Genomic DNA, 21,490 nt, shown 5'->3' with positions numbered 1-21,490 from the left:
AGGTGGAAGACGTTATTCAAGGTGGAAAAAGTGAACATTTGAAGTCTATAGAAATACTTTCATACAAGAGTTGCTTCTCAATATTGTGTGGTTGTGTTTCATAGCTCTCAAAGTGTGTTTATACTGCTTATCTAGAAGCATCTAATTAAACACTTGTATTAATGAAATTCTTTGTAATTCCTCAAGTTACTTGTTTAGGTATGTATACTTGAGAGGGATAAGAGGTTGTTAAACTCTTAGAAGTTTTTATAATCTGTTGAGATTATTGGATTAAGTCCTTATTGAAGGCGAAATCACCTTGGTCGGGTGGACTAGAGTCGCTTTGAATTTCAAGCGAACCAGGATAAACTATTTGTGTTGTTAGTATTTATTTGTGTGTGTGGTGTTGCAAAAGTTTTTAATTCCTGTGAAAACAATTCAAACCCCCCTTTCTTGTTTTTCTCTACCTTCAGTCCTTTCTAGGGACCAGGGCTCCTTTCGCAGCAGAAGGCACATATCCCATTCCAAATCAATCATTTTTCTCTCGAACATCAATAAGCCCGAACATGCTTTTGATTGAAAGTTGGAGCAACAATGGCTTTGTACGATTGTTGGTCGTATTGAGCAGAATAAACAGGATGTTGATAAGGAATAGGTTTTTGCCGCACATACTGCTGTTGTTAATACTGTTGTTGTTGTCTTCTTATGGGATTACTTCTTCATTAGCCACTAGACACTACATTGGTTTCACCTTCTTTCTTCTTGGTAAACCCTCTAGAGAACTTCTTCGGATTAACATTGGAAGTTTCGACAACAGTTGTGCTCTTACCATTCCTCAAACCATGTTCAATACGGGCTCTTATAGTAACAAGCTCAGTGAAACCCATGGATGTACTTCCAATCATCTTTTCATAGAATTGGGGTTGAACAATATCCATGAACAATTTAGCGAGTTCTTTTTTAGCAAGAGGTGGTTCAACCTGAGAAGCCAATTCTCTCCACCTTCGGGCGTATTCTTTGAAGGATTCTTTATCTCTTTGGAACATGCTTTGCAGTTGTCTCCTATCAGGCACCATATCCATGTTGTATTTGTAGTGTTTAATGAAAGCGTCTGATAGGTCTTGGAAACATTTGATCCTACTCTAATCAAGGCTTAAATACCACTTAGAGGGAGCTCCACTCAGACTGTCTTGAAAATATTGGATCATCAGCTTGTCATCCTCCACAGGGGAAGCCATCTTATGGTAGTACATGATGAGATGGATCTTTGGTAATGTACGCCCCTTGTAATTGTCAAAATTCGGAGTTTTAAACTTGGCCAGAATCACCAAACCAGATACAAGGCACATTTCTTTGGCAGCAGCGCCAAAGACTTGACCTCTCTCCATTGCTCGAAATTTCTTCTCGAGGATCAGCATGCCTTCTTTCATTTCTCTAAACTCCTTATATCTCACTTCATCACCGCTAATTGTTGATTCAACAGTATGGTACATCTAATACTAATCATCAAAGTGTGATACATCCCTAGTATAGGCAGCTGAGGGAGCAACAATGTGGATGATTGGGTGTGCATCAGTGTAAACTAGCAAAGGAACAACTTGTTAAAAATATTCCCCATCTCTGGTACTACTTCTACTCGAGGTATGAAGTCGTAGGGTAAACCTAAGTTTTTTTATTGATGGGCCTGATAAGATTTACAAATCCTGCTCCTACGTATCTCCGGGTGAAATAGAGAACTCAAGGCTTACGTAGTTCTGGATAAAAAAATGCTTACTGGTTGATTTTAGTGGAAGCTACTTTGTGTCAATCGACGAAAGCATTGTTGGAATACACCAAAAAAATAGAGAATGGGGACATTTTCATCATAGTTGAATGGATTTACAAATCAACATTCATGGGCAACGTCGTGAACTTATTCACACGCTCAAGTGGATGAAACATTGTTTTTGCGTCGTCTTGAAACAAAATACCTTTCTTTTAAAGAAAATGGTTTGAGGATCAATAGCACAATGGTGAGAAAAGAGTTGAATTGGTTTGAAGTATTTTTGGATGATGAGCGAGTTTGGAGTGATGAGAACTACATCTTAGTTTCTAAATCTTGGAACTCGTAGACTATATCCCGCTCATTTTTCATCTTATTTGCAAAAGGGTTTTAATATTTTTAGATGTTTTTAAAGTTTGCTTGAGAAAGCGCACTCGAAACTAGTCGAGCTTTATTAAGCATTATGGAATTGACTTGACGATGATGAGAGTTTGGATTAATGAGAACTACATCTCAGATCTAACTCTTAGAAGCTCGTTGACTACACATCATTCCTTTCATCTCTATTATTGAAACAAATGTTGAATAGTTGTTAAGTGTTTTAATTTTTATTGGGAAAAGGGCTTGACGTTGGATCAAGCATTTGATGATTGATTGCAAAAGAGTTTGAGTGAAATGCTTTGCAAGATTTAGAATGGATAGAAATGGATTGAGTTTGAAATGGATTAATTTGTTATTCGAAAAATACTCGACGTTAGATCGAGTTTTATATTTGATATTTTTTTAATAAAAGGTTGATCTTATTCTTGTTTTATAACTATCTAAACAAGCAAACAAACAAAGAAATAAAGCGGTAAAAAAATTTACACGTCATGGGAATGGGAGTATATTTAGTCGAATCGGGATACGAGATAATGAAACAATTAAATCAAGCCCAATCCAGAGTTATAAATAGATGAGTTATATTTACAACAAATTCAATAATTAAATCGAAAGAAATAAAATCAAAGCATGCACGGATTAAAATCGGGATGCAAGGATGCGAATCAAAGTCATATAATGCAAGGACGTGCAAGGAAAAATGAATTTGAGAGTGTAGCGGTGTATTCGTCACTTTATGATTTATTGACTAAATCAAAAGCAAAGCATACAATGAATCGAGTCGCCACCGCACTTTTATTTATCCAAAGGATTGGCTAAAAAGCGAACAAAAGCCTAAGAAGTTTTACACGTAGAAAACTAATGAAAAGATCTGAGAAACTGGGTAAGGGGTTAATTACACAATGGGAAGGTGTTAGGCACCCAAAACGTCCTAGGTACTCCTAGGGAGCCCTTTTCACACTTGTTGTATAAAAAAGTTTATTTTTTTATGACATATTGTGCAAACATGATTGGGAAGATGAGAAAAGAATATACAAATTAGTTATTTTTGTGTTTGAACGGATGAACCCGTTGCCTACGTACCTTCCATGAAAGGTAAGGATCAAAACGCCGTAGTTCGGCTAAAAGATTTCCAAAAATTAATGAATTCATTTTAAAACACCAGCCCTAAGGTTTTTCATTACCAATGGGAGAAAACTCAACCTGAATCAACAATCCACCATGCGAGGATGGCTTCAACATACTAGTGAGGGGTTAACCCTATAATAAGTATGGAAGACTTACAATCAACTCACTAAGGATAAGGTAAAATTTACATCAACCACTATGGTAATTGAAACCTATGGCTAATGTATGAAAAAACTTAACAAGAATGGACAAAGCCATCAAAACAATTGAATGGGTGAAGTTAATTGATTATGAGTATTCACAAAAGGATGGTCAAAGTATGATTAGGATTCAATTCAAAGAAGTGTTATGAAATGGAGTTTGAAAAGTCAAGGACTTAGGGTCCAGGTTTCTAATTTGAGAAGACATGAAGATGTTTGCACAATAGTTCAAAGTTTTTGAATTAAAAATTTGAAAAGGGAGTTTAGAAAACAAAGGGTGTAGGGTGAGGGAGTGTAAAACTTCTCAGAAGTTCACCTCTTGAAATCATATAGAAGATGATTCAAGTGTGTCCTTAGGAATAGGCAAATGAGCAATAACAAATAAGCAAAACAAATGATACCGGATGCCAATTGCTGGACTTACACCAATCTCACAAACAAAGGTGGATACCGGATACCAATCAATGGATTTACACCAGTCTCCTAAAACAAACAGGGATGTCAGATGCCAATAAATGGACTTATTCCAACCTCCTAAAGCAAAACAAAACAAAAGGGTGGATACCGGATGCCAATCAACTGGACTTATACCAATCTCCAAAGAACCAAACAGGGAAGGATACCAGATGCCAATATATGGGCTTACTCCAATCTCCCAAACACAACAAAACATGGATGTCAGATGCCAATCTATCTGGACTTACTCTAATCTCCAAAGGATGACCATAGGAGTACAAATGCCAACAACATGGACTTACAATTGCATCCTCACATACAACAAACAAACAAAATCCCTAAGCAAAGAGGACATAAGTGGCCAATGAAATGGTCTTACACTCAATCCCTTCCAAATCATAGGAACAATGGCCAATGAATGGACTTACAGTTGATTCCTCAATGGACAAACAAAGATGTGTCACAAAGATATGAAATGAGGATCATGCAATAATGAACAATTAATGATGATAAATGCACCAAGGCAAACAAGCAAGCATGTACAGATGAACCAATAAATCAATCAAACAAAGTCATTTAGCACACACTATATCCAAGCAATTAGGCTCAAGCAAGGGTTGGACTATAAAGTCAACTGGAGTGGGGTAAGTGTGCTCTTAACCTTAACATTGAGAGTTAAGGTGAAGCAGATGAAAGGATATGAGGGGTGTGCCTCATTGCTCTTATCCCTGGTCAGGGAGAGCTTTGAATATCAGAAGGTGTGGGAGTTCAGAAAGTTGGAACTCTCTCCACAAGTTAATGACTCTATAGATCTTAGGTTAAGATCCACAATGCATCAACATGTAATGTGAGCAAAGGGATGACACACAGAATACTAGGAGATGGACTACACATCTCTTTTATCTACCAATTGCCTTATCAAAGGACTTTTCCTGCTTGGGGACAAAGATAAACAATCACAAGCATTGCCTCTTAAGGAGGACTTCAGACAGGTGCCTGGCCAAGTAACAGGCCAGGTCTTCCAGACTACATGAAGAAGAGAAATTATACCTCAATGCTTAAGCTATCAAGCAAAGCAAAAGAAAGTTCACAATGAACTATAGCAACTAAGGTACCTGAAAACAATCCAACATAATCAGTATACAACTCAAAAAAGAAAGTCAACAGACAACAGACAGTCAACTGTACACAAACAATGTATCAAGCAAAGCACAAGCTCAACTCAAAGGAGCTAATCCACCTACAAAACAACTTAATGTTAATCAACATCAATCAAATATCAATCCAAATGAGCAAATGAATCAAACTCCTCAAGGCCATATGCTTCTTGTCCTGAAAACAAACTCAAACATGAGAAGCAAACCACTAGGACAAGGCCTAGGGTCAAAGAAGGAGAAATAATCCAAAACAGAACATGAAAATTGACAAGAATCAAGATTAATCAAATAAGAAACTATTCCAAAAGGTCTCATGTCAATATCAATTACCAAACTCATTTCATAAAGCAATCATGGCAAAGCATGCAAGTTGGAATCATATTGAAGCAACAGAATGAACACAAGCATATTAATTCCAAAAAGGCTCAACAAATCTCAAGAAAAATCATGTCTAAACAGGACACATCAAATGATCATCACACCAAAAATCAAGGCATTTGGACAAGTATAAGCATGGCAATCAAGTTCATCAAGTCATGGTAAGTATAAACAAGCTCAAAGGAAGCACAAAATGATACATCAACTTAAGGCAATCCTAAAACAGAGATGACAAGTTATAAATGATTCAAACCAAAGCCAAGACAAACTTCAATGTGTCTAGAATCAATGTACAAAATTTCAAGTTCATATGATAAAGCATAAGAATTTCACAAATCATGAAAGTTCATCACTCTTCAAAAGTCCAAACATGAGCAACCAGCAAGGAAAATATCAAACAAATAGGAAATGAATCCAAAAATTCTACAAAAATGCATGATCAAACTTAACATCCAGAAGAAGCATCATGCGAAAATTCAGATCATTTGGCATTTATTTGGCATGGTAAATAAAATCAGCAAATCAAGCAAGCAAAGGTGTGACACACATTGTCACACCTACATTAATCACATCATATCTTCACAACCAGAAATGAGAAAAATGCAAACTATAAACCAAAATGTTCATTAGGATGTCTAGTTTAAGCATGTCAATTTTCACATTCATTGGATCAACCATCATTATTTCACAAAGAAAATGGCAAGCAAGGTGCAAGATAGCATATGCATGAACAAACCCTAGGCAAATTAAAAATTCAACCGAGCACAAATTCTGGAAAAATCATCAAAAAATAGTAGACATCATGAAGATCATTGTGCAAAAAATTTCATGTGAATTGGATAAGTATTCATTGAGTTATGGATTTTTGAATGAAGAGAAAAAATTAAAAATCATGTGAACAAGGCATGTGAACATGGATGATGTAATGAAATAAAATGCAAAGCAACATTTGAAAGGTGACCGAGCCAAGGATCGAAGAGAGTTCAAATTTGAATTGAGGCGCCACTTAATGAAACGCTCCGTTTCATTAATCAGATGTGGCAAGGCGCTTCAATCTGAGCCAATCGTTCAGCCAACTACGCGCTACGTGGACCAGTGCATGATCATTAACAAGAAAAACACAAGCAGCATACCATTGGACTCGTATTCAAACATACATCATCAATCCAGCATTAATTTCATCTAATTCTAACTGTATCAAACAAATCGAGCACAACAAGTTTCATCTGTCAAACTTCAAATCATCCTAACTAACTCAATACTTAATGAAATCAAGAGATCTAAAGTTCAGCATAACCAGTGATCAAAGATCTACAATAAGCACATGATTATTTCAAAAATTGGAGCATTCGAAATCTAACCTCAATGAAGATGCAGAAGTTAATTTGCTAGATTCAAGGCCTCAAATGCAAAAACAGATGTTCTACAATGCTTGGATAGATGAATGGATGATAAATAGTAGCTCAAGTGTGCTTGATTCGTCCAGAAATTCCAGTTGCCATGGATGATGCAAGGTTCAACAGTCCACGAATCTTGATGAATTCTCCTTGATCTTGCTTCAACAATCCTCAATAATGCTTGCAGATGATGAACAAACCAAGAACCAACCAATGCTTATGAAGAAAATCGAAGAAAAAGTTAAGAGAATTTGGAGAGAGAATTTTCAGATCTGGAATTTGTGAAGTGTTGTTAGCATTTTCTGTTAGGATTAGCTTTATATATCAACTGTTAATGAAGCTTGTTAATCATGCTTAGCCAAAATGCAAGTGATTAGTGAAATTGGCATGTTGATGCAAAATGGCAAAACCACCCTTTATGCATGCATGGCAATGGAATAGTGACCAACTTTTGCTTGGAACAAGTTTCAAATCCTGTTTGGAGGCAAGTGTAATTGGTTGAAATTGAAAACAATGCACATTTTTTCAAATTGCTACTTTCCCTCCAAAATTCAAATAAAGTTCAAGTGAAAAGTTCAAAAATTTTGCAATGAGAATTGATGATATGTGATGCATGATTATGATAGTAGGGATCAAGAGAGAAATGCTCCAAAATGAACCACTTGAATTGGACATTTGGTGCAAAAGTTATGTAAGCTTGAAGTTCAAAATTTCTTGGCAATGATTGATCCATAATTTCTTAACCACACATGAGAATTTCATGTTCTTGGACTTTTTAGAAAGGTAAGAGCAAGATCTTCAACTTTAATGTTGGACAAAATTTCATTTGAAGCTTTCTTGATGATGTAAACTTGAGGAGAAGACCTTTCCATTTTTGGCAATTTGAAATTACAGGTCACTTACTATTTTTGGAAACTTTTCATCTGACCCCAAATTCTCCATTGTTGATGTTTGAAATGTCAAATGAGACTTGTATGGACATGAATGAGGTCTCTCTAACCATCTCCCACCTTCAAATCCATGACTGAATGCACAGTTGACTTGTGTTGACTTTTCTAGGGTTTCAGTTGACCTAGCTATGCTCTGATGAAATCCAAGCCTCTACCACTTGAGATCTTGATTCAAAATGATATCATGGTTCATATGAACTCTTGTGAATGATCATGGTGCCCAAATTCTCAAGATGGCCACCATCTATTGCTCAATGAATGCACTGACTGCCTTGACCTGTGATTGCTTCATCTGCAAGTAACAAGGTTAGATGACAATATTTTTGTACTTTTGGTTAGTAAACAAATGAAAAGCAATAATATACAAATGCTAAACATGCTTGGTGATCAAGAACCACTCTCAAAAGATAACCCACCCACAGGGAAGGAGGCAAGGTGTACAATGATCCTTGAGGCAAATGATATGATATGATATGATATGATGAGGGATCTTAGGGACAAAATTGGGGTCTTACAGAGAGGTGTAAGAAATATCCTAGGTAATGTGCTCAAATTTGGTTTGCACATATTGACAACAACAGAAATGTCATATGTGACGGGTCAAAACGCGGCGAAATACCATTAATGTATCGATAAAATAATTGGTGGAATAACGACATGGGAAATTTTGAATCTACAAATTAAAATCCGATGTTTAACAATATAAAGATTCAAAGGAACAATGCAAAAATCCAACAAGTATCGCATTGTTTTAAACATTCACATGGGGCATTTGCAATGGTCATAATCGAGATAAAATAAATGGAAAAAATAAAACAAAAATTAAATTACAAGTATAATGTCACAAATAAGAAGTATGTGTCACAAAAATTAGAAAGAAACACCATTTTGATGGTTAAAAAATGTGAAAGAAAACAAAAAATGAGGATGAAAAAGAATTGAAAAAAATGAAAAAAAAAATATAAAGAAAAGTGGTAGCAAGGGCTTGCACCCAGGACATGGGGGTAGGAGGCATGATGCTAAAACAATCCCCCCACGATCCTATTGTTGATAACCAAATACATCTAAATATATATAATATATAATGCTTTGTAAAACTGAAAAAGAACAAAAAAACATGAAAAAATGCAAAAAAAAAAGGGTGCGCACGGGTTCAAGCTTAGGTCATGATGGTTGGGAAACCGAGTCTCAACCCCTACACCATGACCATTTAGTTGTCAATCTATGGCATGTATATATATATATATATATATATATATATATATATATATATATATATATATATATATATATATATATATATATATATATATATATATATGTGTGTGTGTGTGTGTGTGTGTGTGTAAAAATGGTAAAAACCAAAACCAAGGAATAAACAACAGCAACAATTTCATGAACTTATTATTACTATTCATCTCCTTCTTCCTTATATCATAACATGAAAACAAACACCACAAACCAAACCTCTTATCAAAGCTCAACAAAAACCAATATGAGAAACATGAATCCGATAAAAATAAAAGCAAACATCACAATCAAAATCAAAGAAAGTAACTTAAACACACACCATACCGAAAATGAAATCAACGACGAAACGTGGAAAAAGAAGGTTGGCATAATTGTTGTTGATGAAGGAGTTGTATGATGAGTCGCTGTAGGGTTTGTGTTTCATGGTGTGTGTAAGTTATGAAGGTTTTAGTTGCTGAAGAGTGAGGAACAATGACGATGAGACGTCGGGTTGGTACACGAATGGTGATGGGAGAACAATGAAGAACAGAGGGTCGTATAGAGTGAGCTGAAGGTTTTAATTGAAGAGAAAAGTGTGGTGCTTGATGATGTGAGGTGTATGGGAGTTGTTGCTTGGTTGTGACTTTCGTTATTATGAGTATGGTTTATGAAGGAAAAGGGTGTGGTTGCTCTAGGTTTTTTATGTTTGTTAGATGCAGTTGCAAACCTATTTTATGGGAAGAAGGTGGTTATGAGAACTTGAAGGAAGAGAGAGGTTTTAGAGTGTTTTGTGTGGTGGTGGTGGTTGAAGAGAAGAACACGGTTGTGGGTGGTAAGTGGAAGATGTTTTGTGTCTTGGAGGAAGAATATGAAATGGGTGGAAGAGAGAAGAAAGTTTGTGAAGTCAAAAGAGCTTGGAGGGAAGTGTGAGGGTGCACGTTAGTCCAACAAAAGAAAGAGGTTTTGGGTTATATGTTGGTGGTGGTGATGCGCATGAAAAACTAATGAGGGAGAGAAGAAAATCCACTAGCAGTTTTATTTTTATTTTCGAACAAATAATCCTTCCCCTCCTTTTTAATGCCACACAGATGCATCTTTATGGTCATTTTTATTTCAATTTCCAATCCCTTTCTACTAGCTCATGAGAGACAGAATGCATGTGTGGGTGTGTGTAAGGTTGTGAGAGGACTCCTTGAAAAGAGGAAGTTGTGCCCCAAGAATAATTCCACTAATCTCAATCCTCCTCCAATATAAAAAAGCATTCGATGAAAACCAGAACCTAGTTGGCAAAAGTGGACCTATAAAAGACCATTGGAATCTTTTTTTCACACATGCACTAATAACTCAAAATGGGTCACCTAAGACACTTGGCTTCATCACATAGGAGAGAGAGAGAGAGAGAGAGAGATTTTGTATTTTCTTTGATAAATTAATTAAATGAAACATACCTTCAAAAATTAATAAAAAATAAATGACACAAATAAAAATCAAACAAAAAGTATGATAACTCTAAATAGTCGACCCGATTATTTTGACTAAAAAACTAAAATAAACTGATAAAAAATGAATAAAAATCGGGTGCAAAAATACTCAAAAATTTAAAAGAACTGCACCAAAATGATCAGTGCGAAATAAACCTCTCGAAAATATCAAAATTTAAAATGAAAAATGCCCGACTAAAATGCACAAACAGATCAAAATGTGACCGAAAAAATAGACGAAAAATAAATCAAGCACACCAGGTTAAACTACGTGAAACGTAGGTTAATAAAACGGGTGTCTACAAGCTTGATTTTGAAAATTTTCATCCGTTGTTTTGACACATTTGACAATCGATTCAACCGGTTTACGTGTAGATCCAAACATTTATTTTGAATGATATTATAGGCATTATACGGTATGGAATACATGTTATGCTATGTAGAGATCAATAACTATGATGAATTTATTGTAAAGGTGATTCAGGGTCAAAATCAGGGTGTGACACTAGTTCTTGGTGGTTCCATACAAAAGGTTCTACAACTGTATCCTTGACAGATCCTTCACTATAGCCTTAAACAGTGTAGCATCCCTAATTCACGACAAGTTGAAGTTCCACAACCTCCACGGTGAACCGGTCACGATAAATGGTAACCTTTCTGGAGTTAAGAGAATCAACTAGGCCTTGTAGCAAGATCAAAAGAGTAATGCAAAGTCATGGAGATCAATGTAACCTCCTTTGTCACCCAGTTAAGGGACATGAGCATTGATGAAACTGAAATTCACCATATTTTTGACTCCGATTTCGCATGCATTTTTGTTGTTTCACTGTTATTTTGTTATGTTATTACTATATTTTTCTTTGTTTTCAGGTTTCTAGTCTAATCGGAGCCCCGATCGAGAAAAGGAGTGAAAATGAGCTAAAAAGTCAAAAAATCACCATTTTACACTTGTGGCGCCCACTGTTGCTGGCGCCATGGCTCCATCCATGACGTGCCCCAATCTCAACCTCTCCTCAACTGCCACGCCTCCCACGATCTCCACTTGGGCGCTGCACTTTACTCCTATGGCGGGCGCCATGATGTTGTGGCGGGCGCCACAAGAACAAAAATGTTTCCCTCCCAATTTCAAACTTAGGGGCATCCTTGTAATCTCCTTGTCTTTCATGCCTATAAATAGAGTCTTTATTTCACTTGTTTAGGCATCCAAACTTAGTTACAACTAGGCATATATCAGTATTGTGTAAAAGTGGTAATCGCTTCACATCGGAGTGTTGCCACACTGTGTAATCGAGTCTGTAATCGAGTTTGGAGCACTTTGGAAGGAAGTTTAATCCTGCCGCCATTTTCATTTCTGTTTCGCACTTTATTCGACCCTCCGATTGTAGCAGGTTTTATTGCTTTACCTTTTGTCTACTTTACTTTCCCGCACTGCCTTTACTTTGTTTACTTTCCCGCCCTGCCTTTACTTTGTTTACTTTCCCGCACTGCCTTTACTTGGTTTACTTTCCCGCACTTCCTTTACTTTGTTGACTTTCCCGCACTCGCACTTTACCTTGTTTATTTGTCGCACTGCACTACTTTAATTTACTTTCCTGCACCCGCACTACTTTAACTTACTTTTCGCACTCGCACTACTTTTATTTACTTTCCTGCATTCACACTTATTACCTTTTATTTAAAGTCTTTTATTTATCCATTTTTTATGATAAAAATAAAAATGCATTTTTACTTTACCATGTCTAGCTAAACCTATAAAGGTTAGAATGTAAGGATTGTAATTGAACCGATAATCCGTACAATTGTTCGTAGAAACACTTAAGGGCTATTTTTACTTTCAACCTAAGTTTTCCCGCACTTAATTTCCGTTGGGTAAGATCGAAAGTCGTCCGACGTCTGTTTAAACTTAGTTGTTTTTAACTATTTCAAATACAACGAAAGCGCTTTGTTTAGTTCATTAGGAGTTTTTAACTTAAAAAGAAAAGTGATTTTAAAACTATTTTCGGACGTGTTTATAAGTTTAGAGTCTGGTTCGTGAGAACCTCTTTTGGTTAAGAAATCCAAGTCAAAATACTTTTCAACTTAGTCAAGACACTATATTTCTTAAAAATAGGTTTACTACTCTAACGCAATGAACGTCTTTTTATAAGTGACAATAAGAGGGTTTGATTAGGGAGTACAACTCGGTTCTGAATACGCGAAAGCGACAGTTCCCGTTAAATTGGTTCTTTTCAAAGTAGGAAACACTGCCCATAAGTAATTCTATTAGCAAGTACTTGGATTATTATTTGATTATGTGAGTTACATTCGAAACTGTCTTTATTAATTGAATTTAATTTAATACTTTATTTTTCATTGTGCACTCTTAAAAACCCTGTTTCGATTACCTTAGATAAACACCATAACAATAGATAACGATAGATTGACATTTGGTCTTTGTGGATTCGACAATCTTTTATATTACTCTGACGCGTTCGTATACTTGCGAAAAACCACGCATCAAGTTTTTGGCGCCGTTGCCAGGGATCAATTTCCTCAAATTTCTTACCCTATTGTTATATCGTTTAGACTTAGGTTGTTACCTGTCGGTCAATGCGAAGGACTCGCAGCACTAGAAGCTTAGTAAATCCTCTGGCGGAACCTGAACGTTACGCTCGCGCACGTTTATTTTTCCATAGAATTAGGAGAGTTATGGGCGAAGATCAAAACCAAATACCTCTTAAGGATTTCTCCCAACCATCCAACGAAGAACCTAGTTCTAGTATAGTAAACCCAACCATCCCAGCTAATAATTTCGAACTTAAACCCTCCCTGTTGCATCTAGTGCAACAGAGACAATTCACAGGTCTTGCTACTGAGAACCCAAACCAACATTTAAAAATCCTTCTCCAATTAGCAGACAATTTTAAAACCAATGGAGCTTCTCCTGAGGCAATCCGTTTAAGATTATTCCCTTTCTCCCTCAGAGATAAAGCCCTGTCATGGTTAGATTCCCTTCCACCTAATTCTATAACAACTTGGGAAAACCTTAGAAAAGTATTCCTTGCTAGATACTTTCCCCCAAGTAAGACCGTTGTTCTTCGAAACCAAATAACCAGATTTACCCAGAATCAAGGAGAATCGTTATTCGAAGCTTGGGAGAGATATAAAGAGATGTTGAGAGCATGCCCACATCATGGTTTAGAAAATTGGTTAGTCATTCAGACCTTCTATAATGGACTTCACTATAACACTAAGATGACCATCGATGCTGCCGCAGGCGGCGCACTGATGAACAAACCTTACCCTGAAGCTAGTGCCCTTATCAAAGATATGGCTCAAAACCATCAATCATGGGGAGTTGAACGAGCGACAGTTGAGAAGAAGGAAGCCCAAGGAGGAATACATGAGTAAAGCTCTATAGACATGATGCAAGCTAAAATGGACGCGTTAGCCCTCAAGGTCGAGCATATGTGTATAAACCTGAATACTACAGCCGCAGTTTCGTCGGATTGTGAGATATGTGGAACCAAAGGACACCAATCTGCAGAATGCAATCTCTTAAATGAAACCAACTCTGAGCAAGTGAACTACACCCAAGGGAACCCATATTCGAATACATGTAATCCTGGATGGAGGAATCACCTGAACGTCTCCTATAAGAACAATAACCCTATCCAAAATACTGCACCTCCGAGACAACCAGGTTACCAAGCCCCAAGACCAAATCAACCTATGCAACCTGGGCCACCAAAGTCAAGCCTTGAGAAAATTGTGGAAAATTTTATCACTGCTCAAACCCAACAAAACAAAGAGTTCATGAACCAGAACATTCACATTAAAGAACTAATTACCCAGTTAGGAACCAAGGTTGACCAAATAGTTACTCACAATAAGATGCTTGAAACCCAGATCTCTCAGGTAGCCTTAAACCTAGCCCCCCAGACTACACCTAGAGGATAGTTCCCTGGATAACCTCAACAGAATCCGAGAGGACAAGCCAATGTCGTTACCCTACGAAGTGGGACCGCTTATGATGAGCCATTTAACCCAAGATTGAGTGAACCCGAAACTTCTAAGGAATATACCGAACCCACGGACGAAGTGAAGGAACAGGAGGAATCTGAAAAACAGGAAGGTCAAGAAAAAGGAGAAGAACCTAAAGACATAACTTATGTACCACCCCCGCCATATAAACCACCGATACCATATCCGCAAAGACTCAAACAGACCCAGATCAATAACCAATATCAGAAATTCATTAAGGTTATAGAAAAACTTCACGTAGAAATCCCTTTCACAGAAGCCATTACCCAAATGCCTTCTTATGCAAAGTTTCTCAAAGACATCCTTACCAACAAACGTAGACTCGACGATCCGAAGCCCTTGGAATGCAATTCTATTTCCGAGAATAAGTTAGCAAAAAAGGATAAAGATCCTGGAAATTTCTCCATTCCTTGTGTTTTGGGAAGCCATGTCATCGAAAAAGCTTTTCTAGACTTAGGAGCTAGTGTGAGCTTAATGCCTTTAGCAGTTTGTGAGAGGTTAAACTTAGGATAACTACAACCTACTAAGATGTCACTTCAATTAGCCGATAGATCTGTTAAGTATCTAATAGGCATATTAGAAGATGTCCATGTTAGGATAGGTCAGTTATTTATCCCTGCTGATTTTGTTGTCATGGACATTAAAGAGGATGATGATATACCAATCCTTCTAGGCAGACCATTCTTATCAACTGCAGGAGCCATAATAGATGTCGAGAGAGGAAAGTTGACCTTTGAGCTAGGTGACGAGAAGATAGAATTTATACTTTCAAAATTTCTTTTGGCACCTGTGATGGGAGACGCATGTTATGCCATAGATATCATTGATGAATGCGTTAGGAAAATAGAACAAGAAGAAATCATAAAAACAATTAAGTTGCCATCAACTCTCATACTGGAAGATGATAACTTTAGGAAGCCCTACATCGATGATAACCTTTACGAATGTTTATCCCTTACACCAGATCATATGCCATGCCCTAAGAAACCAACCTTAGAACTTAAGGAACTGCCTAAGAACCTGAGATATGAGTTTCTTGATGAAGAGATGAACCTTCCAATTATAGTCAGTGCTACCTTGGCCCAAGAGGAAATGGACCAACTCTTAGATGTTTTACGAAGATATCCCTCAGCCTTAGGATATAATATCTCTAGTCTGAAAGGCATAAGCCCATCCGTATGCATGCATCGGATTTTGCTCGAAGAAGATTCAAAGCCCTCCAGAGAACATCAGAGAAGAATAAACCCTATAATGAGTGATGTTGTTAAAAGAGAAGTTCTTAAGTTACTTGAGGCAGGTATAATTTATCAGATCTCGGATAGTAAGTGGGTGAGCCCTGTGCATGTAGTACCTAAAAAGGGAGGCATCACAGTAGTACAAAACGATAAAGGCGAACATATAGCAAAACGGATAGAAGGAGGATGGAGGATGTGCATAGACTATAGAAAGTTAAATAAAGCAACCAGGAAGGATCATTTCCCTTTACCATTTATAGACCAGATGTTGGAGCGTCTAGCCAAAAACTCCTACTTTTGCTATCTAGATGTATACTCTGGATTCTTCCAAATACCTATCCACCCTGAAGACCAAGAGAAAACTACCTTTACATGCCCTTATGGAACTTTTGCCTACAGACGAATGCCATTCGGACTCTGTAATGCCCAAGCTGGGAAAAGACCAAGAGAAAATCTTGGAGAGATGTGTAGAGGTGAACCTTGTGCTAAACTGGGAAAAGTGTCATTTCATGGTCACCGAAGGAATTGTTTTAGGCCATATAGTTTCCGAAAAAGGTATTGAGGTAAATAGAGCTAAGATAGAAGTCATAGAGAATCTAAAACCACCTAAAACTATCAGAGAAGTCCGAAGCTTCCTTGGACATGCTGGATTCTACCAGCGTTTTATCAAAGACTTCTCCAAAATAACTAAACCTTTAACTGGCCTTTTAATGAAAGATGCCGAATTCATTTTCGATGAAAAATGTAAGGAAGCATTTAATCTGTTAAAGCAAGCGTTGATTTCAACACCCATTATGCAACCCCCTGATTGGTCAGAACCTTTTGAGATAATATGTGACGCTAGTGATTATGCCGTTGGAGCCGTTCTAGGACAAAGGAAAGACAAAAAATTATATGTGATTTATTATGCCAGTAGAACCCTAGACGCCGCCCAACTTAACTACGCAACAACTGAAAAGGAACTACTAGCTATAATTTTTGCTATAGACAAATTCAGATCTTATCTAGTAGGAGCCAAAATTATAGTTTACATCGATCATGCTGTCATTCGTTACCTATTAAGTAAAAAAGATGCCAAGCCCAGGTTACTCTGATGGATTCTGTTACTACAAGAGTTTGATTTAGATATCCGAGATAAAAAAGGCACTGAAAATGTAGTAGCTGATCACCTTTCTAGGCTAGAACACCTTAAACCAGACTTCGTACCCATAAATGATGACTTTGCCTATGATAGACTGGTAGCTAAACTAGAAGCCATTGAAGACGATATCCTAGGCCCTCATAAGCACTTCCAAAAATCCTTAGCTGTAAGTAACGTGCCATGGTATGCAGACTTTGTTAATTATCTAGCTGCTGATATCATACCCCCTGATCTTGACTACCACCGGAAGAAGAAGTTCTTTAACGATGTAAGAAACTTTTATTGAGACGAAGCGCTCCTTTTCAAAAGGGGTAAAGACGGAATTTTTCGTCGTTGCATTCCAGAAGAGGAGGTAAAAAGTATAATTAAGCATTGTCACTCTGCACCCTATGGTGGACATACGAGCACTTCTAAGACATATGCCAAGATTCTTCAAGGTGGCCTGTTCTGGCCTACCATGTGGCGGGATGTCCATGCTTGCATTGTCAAATGTGATAGATGCCAACGCATGGGAAATATTTCAAGACTTGACGAAATGCCTCTAAGAAACATTCAAGAAGTAGAACTCTTCGACATTTGGGGTATAGATTTCATGGGACCTTTCCTACCATCCTTAGGAAACAAGTATATCTTAGTAGCTGTGGACTACGTGTCTAAGTGGAATGAAGTTATAGCTGCACCCACAAACGACACTAGAGTGGTGATCAAGTTATTTAAAAACTATATATTCCCCAGATTTGGAACACCCCGTTTAGTCATAAGCGATGGAGGATCACACTTCATATCGAGAGTATTTGATAAACTTTTAAGTAAATATGGATTTAGGCATAGAGTAGCAACACCATACCACCCACAGACTAGTGGCCAAGTAGAAGTATCCAATAGGGAGATAAAACAAATTCTAGAAAAAACTGTTTCTATATCTTGAAAAGACTGGTCTTAGAAGCTCCAAGAAGCATTATGGGCCTATAGAACCGCTTTCAAAACCCCTATAGGAACAACTCCCTACCAACTAGTCTATGGTAAATCTTGTCATTTACCTTTTGAATTAGAGCATAAGGCCTATTGGGCCATTAAAAATTTGAATTTGGGTTACCTGACCGCTGGTGAAAAACGTATCCTTGACATCCACAAACTGGAAGAACTCAGGCAGTCTGCTTATGAGAATGCCATAATATACAAAGAGAGAACCAAAGCTTGGCATGACAAAAGAATTGTGAAAAAACATTTCAATATATGCGACCCTGTTCTCCTGTTCAACTCTAGGTTACGACTTTTCCCTGGGAAGCTGCGTTCAAGATGGACTGGCCCTTTCAAAGTATCTAAGATTCTGAGGTCCGGAGCTGTAGAAATCAAGAACGAAACCTATAGTCCATTCATTATAAATGGGTAAAGACTGAAGCTATATGAAGGAGGAAACATTTCAACAGACTACTCCAGCCATACTCTGATAGATCCACCAATTCCTATGACAAATGTATAAGTTCCGATCGTCAAGCTAACGACGTTAAACAAGCGCTGCTTGGGAGGCAACCCACAGTTTTCTTATCTTATTTTACTTTTTCCGTATTTACTTACTTTATTTTATTTTTAATCATATTCTCGTCAGGACTAAATATCATCTGCAATGTTTGTGTTTTCAGGATCCTTTTCCCTAACCTTTGCAGGATGCAGAACTTTGATGACATGCACGTGGTTTTCAGAGATGACGCCCAGAGGGAGCGTTACATAGTTCTCTACCAGTGCCCTATGACACCTACACACTATCCGGACCAGGATTGCATGGACGCCCTAGGCATTGAGCCGAGCATCAGATTCCTATGCCACCAACTCCAATGGGATGAATTCGCTAATGACTTGAACAACACCTACAGAAACTTGACTTTGGAGTTCCTTAGCTCGTTTGCTTATGATCCTTACTCCATACCAGATGGACATGCTGTTTTCAGGTTATTCGAGACTGAGTACTTTTTCAGCCATAAGGAGTTCGGTGACTTGTTAGGTTTTCAGACAACCCCCGATGCTATCCCTGAGACACCGATGGGATACTTTCTGAGTAGAGAAGTGGAGAAATTCTGGAGCGATATCTCTGGTGGAGGGAGTCAGGATCCTTCCACTCAGTTGTCCCAGGTTATCCACAACCCTGCTATGAGGTATTTCCATATGATACTGGCGCACTTCTTTCTTGGAAGACCAGATGCTGAGACTCTGCTGAGTGAGAAGGAGATATTTTTGTTATTTTACGCATCCCAGTCACGCTCTGTGGCATGTGGGAACTTTCTGCTGTGTGGTCTTAGCGGTGTTTCCGGATCATCCGAGGGAATTATTCATGTAGGAGGGATTGTCACACAGATTGCCACTGCCTTAGGTATGTCCAGCAAGCTGATCCATCTCAGGACTTTCTGTGGCTACACTACTATGGATATTGATTTCTGCTTGGATAGAGGATTGATGAGGAGAGTCTGTTTCAATCCCAAACAATTCAGATTGATGATTGATAGCGAGACGATACACTACTTTACACTGCCAAACCCGATGATGACCAGTGTTCATGACCCAGCTAACCGGAGTTATGCTTTGGAAGGTCATGGAGAGACTGTTGAGGAGCCTAGATCCCCTCTTGTTGCTAATTATACTCCTACGTCGCTTTCACCCAGGATTACTGTGCTCTCTAATAGTTTATCTTTGCAGCCCCTAGATGTCCGCACGCAGATTGCCGAGTGTCGCAGAGAGACTGCCAAGCTTAGGCAAGAGGTGGCTGACCTTACTTTACAGATTAGGGTATCCGATCTTACACATGCTACTGAGGCTGATTTTTTGTACCAAGAGATAGCAGAGCTTCGTCAGGAGATAGCCGTACTTAGTGGATCCGGTCAAGCACAGGAGCCCCCTACTGTTTGAGCTTACCGTCTCGTTTACCTTTTCTTATTTATGCTTATATTATTTTTCGCATTTCCCAGACTTATTTTACATTATCGGATTTGGTACATTTTCAAATTATGTTAGCACTTTGATATTTCCATATATATATATATATATATTTATATATATATATATATATATATATATATATATATATATATATATATATATATATATATATATATATATATATATATATATATATATTATGTGTGTGTTTATTTCCTTTATATTCATATTATAGTCTAATAGGATTATTTAATTATTTATTTGTTTGTTTAATGTTTAAATTTTATTTTCATAGATTGTGCAAGCCTTATTCTATTAGGAAAAACAATGAAAATGCTATCCAGACCCCCTGACCAAAAAGAGCATGGAGAAGCCCACACCAAAATCTCCAAATTTCGGCCCAACTCAGTTTTGCTCTTGTGGCGCCCGCCATAGACCCTGTGGCGCCCGCCACGGCGTCTGGTATACTCAGGGCAGATTCACATAATTCACCATTTTTGGTCCTTCAAACTTCCAAAACCCATTTTTCCTCTTCCAAAAACACCCTTGAACCCCATAAAAGCTCCCACATTTATCACCTTCCCACCATACAATTTACCTTTCCAACTTCCATTTTAATTTTTCATCCATCGATATCCATAAAAATCCCACATTTACCACCCTATATATATAAACCCATCTTTATCTTCTTCAACACATTCGAAGAGCAAAACAATGGAGTTCAACGGATATATTCTTCGCGAAGGGAAACCTGGGGATAGGCAGAGAAAGATAATTGAAAGGTTGCAAAATCGGGAAATTCTCCCGACGAGGTACGTGGATGATAACTGTCTATATACTTTGGGTATTTACCATAATATTTTTCATTTGTTAGATTTTTTAGGCTTGCACACTATTTTTGTAAACAGAGAGCCTACCTTTGAGCGCCTGACAGTCGAGTTTTTAAGTTCTTTAATTTATATTGTCAGTCCTAACACTGCTAGTACAGTTGGTACTATTAAATTTCGAATGTTTGTTGTTGAGTATGAGTTTAGTACCAACGAACTAGCAGGTCTGTTAGGAATTCCTCATGGGGAAGGTGTTATTTGTGAGGCCCCATTGGATTCAAATTGGTCGGTTGAGGTGTTTTCCTTCTGGCAGAGATTGTCTAATACTTCAATAAATTCTTTTGAAGGAATTCTTGCCTCAACCATCCATAATCCGGCCATCAGAGTTTTTAGATATCTGTTGGCATGCACTATTTTTGGACGGGAGAATCCAAACAAGGTTAATGCTCAAGAGCTTCTATTTTTACAAGGAAGCCTCATAAATAGGAGGATTAATTCGGCCCCGTTTATGATTGCTCATATGGCTTTAACTCTTAATAAAGTGGGACCTATTGTTTTTGGAGGACTCATTACGTCTATTGCTCGGGATCTTAACCTGAACAATGAGATAGCTACCTTAGTTCCCTTAGCTCCTCGCACAATCAACCTTAAATTTCTGAGAGATATGAAATTGTGCCGAGTGAGAAGAGATGGAGGTTATGTGCTTATGATTCATGGTATAGCTATCACATTTATTACCTTACCATGCACTAGACGTACTGATGTACGTAATGAAAGGAACTGGACCTATGTTTTAGATGCTCCACCTGTTTTAGGTCCACTTTGAAGGTGAGA

At 37.6% G+C, this 21,490-nt stretch overlaps 1 non-coding gene across 1 annotated transcript; it reads right to left on the bottom strand.

The window, feature by feature from the left end:
- Window positions 1-13,571: 13,571 nt before the first annotated feature.
- On the bottom strand, window positions 13,572-13,678 carry LOC127124840 (small nucleolar RNA R71). The gene has a single exon (XR_007804318.1). It is a non-coding gene; the product is annotated as a small nucleolar RNA R71 (small nucleolar RNA).
- Between the last annotated feature and the right edge of the window lie 7,812 nt (window positions 13,679-21,490).

The sequence above is a fragment of the Lathyrus oleraceus genome, chromosome 2 (assembly GCF_024323335.1).
Source record: "Lathyrus oleraceus cultivar Zhongwan6 chromosome 2, CAAS_Psat_ZW6_1.0, whole genome shotgun sequence".
Classification (NCBI taxonomy): domain Eukaryota; kingdom Viridiplantae; phylum Streptophyta; class Magnoliopsida; order Fabales; family Fabaceae; genus Lathyrus; species Lathyrus oleraceus.
Note: the sequence above shows the minus strand (reverse complement) of the source record. Positions and strands in the feature narration are given on the sequence as shown.